This window comes from Rhinopithecus bieti, unplaced genomic scaffold (genome assembly GCF_001698545.2).
Source record: "Rhinopithecus bieti isolate Rb0 unplaced genomic scaffold, ASM169854v2 scaffold_44774, whole genome shotgun sequence".
Lineage (NCBI taxonomy): Eukaryota > Metazoa > Chordata > Mammalia > Primates > Cercopithecidae > Rhinopithecus > Rhinopithecus bieti.
Genome location: NW_016819032.1, coordinates 23720 through 29422, shown reverse-complemented (window position 1 = coordinate 29422; position 5703 = coordinate 23720). Strand labels below are relative to the sequence as shown.

The window sequence follows — 5703 nt, the reverse complement described above, 5'->3', positions numbered from 1 at the left end:
GGTCGCCTGAATTATTTTGTGTTCTGAATTATTTTGAGTTCTAAAATGGTAAAGTGCAAATTCTCATTGTTTCACTGTGCCTTTGGCCTTTTATAAAAGGTATTTATAATTCGTTGATAAAACCAATATTTGAAGCTATTGATCACCAACAAAAAAGTTTCACTGTCTTTATAGTGCCTCAGGATACAACTTTTTCAAGGCTTGTTAGAGAAAAACTGATTCACATGTTATTCTTCTAAAGCTAAATTCTTAAAATGTAGGTTGAAAGAGTGGATTGATTGTGAATCTACACTAAAGATATGGTCCCAGGCAGACCTCCTTAGAGACCTCCAGGCAGACCTCCTTACTGTCTTCAGTGATGTTGCATTTCATTACTGTTACTGGGTACCAAGTGTCTTTTCATTTGGAAGTGAACTTACTCGAGTTATTGAATGTTTATCATATCATAATTTGTATTTTCAAACATTAAGTTTTTCAAGCATTAAAAAGTCACTAAGAGATTCATTCTTTTATTATTCAACTACAAAAAAATTAGTGTAATGATTGGAATTTAAAATGTACAATTTCTTTTCTTCTGTAAGTATATATTGGTATGATAAATAAAAAATGGCAGGACCATTGTTTTTATTAAAATATCTACTGTGTCTATTCTTAAACATTAATCTTGGTTACTTTTTTACTCAAACCTAATAATGCTTTTCAAATCTTCATCACTGAGGAACAATGATGAATGAAAGGTATACATTCATTTAGGCCAGTAGTTTGCAACTGGGGATAATTTTGTCTCCCAGCAGACATTGGCAATGTCTAGACACATTTTGGGTTGTCTCAGGTATGCTAGTGGCCTGAGATCTAGACAGAGGTCAGGGATGCTGTTCAGCATTCTACAGTGCACAAGACAGCCCCTCGCAACAAAGCATTATCCTGCTCAAAATGGTAATAGTGCCAAGGCTTAGAAACTGATTTGGCCAACATAATACTAAGCACTGTGGAATTATTCGTTCTGCTAGCAAGAGGCTTCATTGAAATTTAAAAGGTAAGATGTAGATAGATTCTTCCCACTGCTAAATCCATACTAAGTTTCAAATGGCTGTAGCTGTCATGTGTACCCATATTGTCATGAGCATATTAATTTTTTGATTTTTTGCAAGAACATGTACAGGACAGAACACAACCGTTACTGATGAAACCTCTGATGCTTCTCTGCTGAGTGACGTTCTAGATGATTGAGGGAACCCAGGATCAGTTGAGAAGATTTACCTTTATCATTTAGATTATCTTTATTGAAATAAGTAAGACAAAATATTACAGAGGGACACTCATGTCTGAGATCCTTGAAGCTAATAGTTATGTTTTTGTATTATTACTAGAAAATCATGTGATATCTTAATCCTAAATATTTCAGCAAAGACAGTGCATGGATCTTAAGGCTAATCATTGCCACCAAAGTATACATATAAGAAGCCCAACGAAGGAGAATCACAGGGAGTGGTATTGATCTAGGTGAATTGGATTATGCTACAATTACAAGTCCCAAATCCCAGTGCTCACCCAAAGTCTACAGTGGTTCCTGGCTATTCTCTAGGAAAGCTGTTCTCCAGCTTCAGAATTCCAGGGTACTTTCATCTTATGGCATTTGTATATCACTGTGTGTTCCTATATCACCCCTTGCGACAGGCCGCTGTGTTGGCTACACAGGTAATTTCTGTTCATTATTTGCCAATGCAAGTCACATGGCCATATGTAATGTCAAGGCATTGAGGAAGTGCAGTCTTCTCATGTAGAAGAGAACTGGATACTGGGGCATAATAGTAATACCAACCATGAAGGTACAAGCCAGGCAGAGTTGACAAAGAAGACAGGAAGTACACAGGGTAAAGACATTAAAAATATGTGTGGAAAGAAGGGGTGAAAAGTAAAAATGAGACTAGCTTTCTAAAACATGAAGTGATGTTCATTTTTGCCATGGTAATATTTTCTTTTTCTTTTTTGTTTGAGATGGAGTCTTGGTTTGTTACCCAGGCTGGAGTGCAGTGGCATGATCTCAGTTCACTGCAACCTCTACCTCCCAGGTTCAAGCAGTTCTCCTGTCTCAGTCTCCTGAGTAGCTGGGACTACAGGCATGCACCACCATGCCCAGCTAATTTTTGTGTTTTTAGTAGAGATGGGGTTTCACCATATTGGTCAGGCTGGTCTCAAACTCCTGACCTCAGATGATCCACCTGCCTCAGCCTCCCAAAGTTCTGGGATTACAGGCATGAGCCACCACGCCTGGCCCTGCCATGGTAATATTTTTGTTAATTTTACTTAAAGTTTGGGATTATTTTATCAAATGAAAGACCTGTCAGTTTCTCAGACATAAGATAGTGATTTCTTTTTTTGAATCATTCTTTCTTATTTATTAACAAAAATGCCAAATATGTTCTCTGTCCCTCACAACAGTATTTTCTCAGTATACTCCTTGTGTGCCGCCATCAGAACCACTTGGGATACTTGTTATAATTGCACTTTCCTGGGCCCTCTCCAGATGTACAGAATCTCTGGAATTATCATGGATTCATCAGGAAGTCATTGACATGTATTCCAATCTGCCCATTTCTCACCATCTCCATTTTTACAATTCTATTCCATCCATCAGCGTCTCTTGCCTGGATCCGTAGAGCTATCTAATTGGACTGTGTGCCTACACGTAAGAAATTGTCCATTTCTCGGCCAGTCATGGTGGCTCACGCCTGTAATCCCTGCATTTCGGGGGGCCAAGGCAGGTGAATCACCTAAGGTCAGGAGTTTGAGACCAGCCTGGCCAACATGATGAAACCCCATCTCTACTAAAAATACAAAAAATTGACCAGGCACAGTGGCTCACGCCTGTAATCCCAGCACTTTGGGAGGCCAAGACGGGTGGATCACCTGAGGTCAGGAGTTCAAGACCAGCCTGACCAACATGGAGAAATCCCGACTCTACTAAAAATACAAAAGTAGCTGGGCATGGTGGTGCATGCCTGTAATCCCAGCTACTCGGGAGTCTGAGGCAGGAAAATTGCTTGAACCTGGGAGGCGGAGGTTGCAGTGAGCTGAAATCGTGCCACTGCACTGCAGCCTGGGCAACAAGAGCAAAACTCTGTCTCAAAAAAAAACAAGTCCATTTTTCATATAGCAGTTGGAGAGATCTTTAAAAGCGTCAATCTGATTGTGCCATGCCATGTTCTCACTGCTTAAAATGCTCCCAGGGCCTCCACTGTTTTCTTTGTTGTTGTTGTGTGTGTGTGTGTCCACGAGTCAGTTTCTTTGTAAATATATATTACATCTCTAGAAAAAGAATCCCAGGATTTTCCCGCCTGTGTGTTTTCGTCTTGCTTCTTCATGGTCCATGATGCCAGCTGAGGTTGTCAGTACAATGAAACCAAACTGGCGGGATGGGAGCAGATTATTCTGCCATTTTTTTAGAACTTTGAGTTGCACATCAAATCTGGGGCTAATCACTCCACACTTGTTTAGCCTGCCTGTGAGGTTCACAATTTTTCCGGCTCTGATCATCAATGATTTCAGACTCACCAATGTAACCATGCTTCATTATCACAGTTAGAAACCGGATGATGAGTTTGGAGCATGGCCCAATAAGAACCTGGTGTTTGACATTGTTGATTCTCTTGAAAGCATCAGCCAGGACATTTATGCGCACCATTGTGGTGATGTGGAAAGATGGTGGAAAGAGGTTTTTTGTTTTTTTGAAACAGGGTCTCGCTCTGTCTTCCAGGTTGAGTGCAGTGGTATGATTACAGCTCACTGCAACCTCGACCTTTTGGGCTCGAGCCATCCTCCCACCTCACCCTCCCTAGTAGCTGGGATCACAGACATGCACTACCATGCTGGGCTGTTTTAAAATTTTTGTAGAAACTCTATGTTGCCCAGGTTGGTCTCTAACTCTTGGACTCCACACATTCTCTTGCTTTGGCTTCTCAAAGTGTTGAGATTACAGGTGTGAGCCAACATGCCCAGCCTCCATCATTATGAGAATAACTTCTAAAGGCCTTTCCATGCCCTTCCAAGCCCTTCACAGCCTGGTCCCTGCCTACCTCTCTAACTTCATCTCATTCCACTCTCTCCCTTGATCCTTATACTTCATCCACACTGTTAGGTTTATTAAACACACCAAACTTACGGTGAGTCCTGCATCTTGGCACTTTCTATTCCTTCTGTTTGAAAAGCTCTTCCCTGGGAGTTTGACATGACTGCCTTCTAAGTCATTCAACTCTCAGCTCAAATGTCATCTTCTCATAAAGGAATTCCCTTGTAATTCCAGTCAAAGTCACTCCTCCACCAAATTTGTCTATTGTTTTATTGTAATGTCTCCATAACTGGACTAGAATGGGAAGTTATCTTATGCATTTATTTTCATTTTTATTGTTTATTTCCTCTCTCTAGAATATACATTTTTGATTGCAAGTATTCACCACTAAAGTCTACAAAATCTGAAACAATGGCACGTCAGGTACTTAGTAAATATTTCAGCTGTCTATCATGAGAACTACTGATGATACATACACATACACATTATCAGTGTGTGATGATAACACATATATAAAACATCCAGCATAAAGCAGGAGGATTGCTTGAGTTCAGGAGTTTGAGGCGATAGTGTACTATGATAGTGCCTGTGAATAGCCACTGTACTCCAGCCTGGGCGACATAGCAACACTTCCTCCCATTTTTTTTTTTTTTTTTTTTTAGACATGAAATCCCAGCACTTAAGACAGAGTCTTGCCCTGTCACCCAGGCTAGAGTACAGTGGTGTGATTTCAGCTCAATTCAACCTCTGCCTCCCGGGTTCAAGCGATTCTCCTGCCTCAGCCTCCTGAGTAGCTGGGATTACAGGCGTGTACCACCATGCCCAGCTAATTTTTGTATTTTAGCAGAGGCGGTGTTTCACCTTGTTGGCCAGGCTGGTCTCAAACTCCTGACCTTAAGTGATCCACCCACCGCGGCCTCCCAAATTGCTAGGATTACAGGCGTGAGCCATCTCGCCATAAAACCCCATTTTTGAAAGAAGAAAAAAATCCTAATATTACCAGTAATCAAAGACATTAACTTGACCACTCTAATCATGTACCGTTTTTCTCTCAGCATAATGTCTGGCATAGTGTTACCTCTAATAAATTTTTTTCTTTTTTTTGAGACATGGTTTCACCCTCTCACTCAGGCTGGAGTGCAGTGGTGTGACATGGCTCACTGCAGCCTTGACCTCCCAGGCCCGAGTGATCCTTCTGCCTCAGCCTCCTGAGTAGCTGGGACTATAGGCACACACATCTAGCTAATTTTTAAAATTTTTTGTAGAGACAGAGTCTTACTATGTTGCCTAAGTTGTTGCAAACTCCTGGGCTCAAGTGACCCACCTCAGCCTCCCAAAGTGCCGAGATCACAAGCATGAGCTACCAGGCCTAGTCTTCAATAAATATTTTTTGATTCAGTCTATTAGCAAAATTTCTCAATTAATAATCCCTCATGAAAGGATGATATGGCATATTGTGCTGGTGATAGTGGTATAACTTACACATTTCAAAGCAAGTTGGTAGTGATATCTCACCTCTTGGCCCAGTAATTCTACATCTGGAAATATTTCCTGGCACTCTAATCCAAATGGAATCTATATGCAGGATGAAATTTATTACACCACCATTCATAACGACAAAAAAAGGAGTGGTA

At 40.9% G+C, this 5703-nt stretch overlaps 1 pseudogene; it reads right to left on the bottom strand.

Annotated features, from left to right (window-relative positions):
• Positions 1-3107: 3107 nt before the first annotated feature.
• LOC108519212 (40S ribosomal protein S15a pseudogene) lies at positions 3108-3696 on the bottom strand (annotated as a pseudogene).
• Between the last annotated feature and the right edge of the window lie 2007 nt (positions 3697-5703).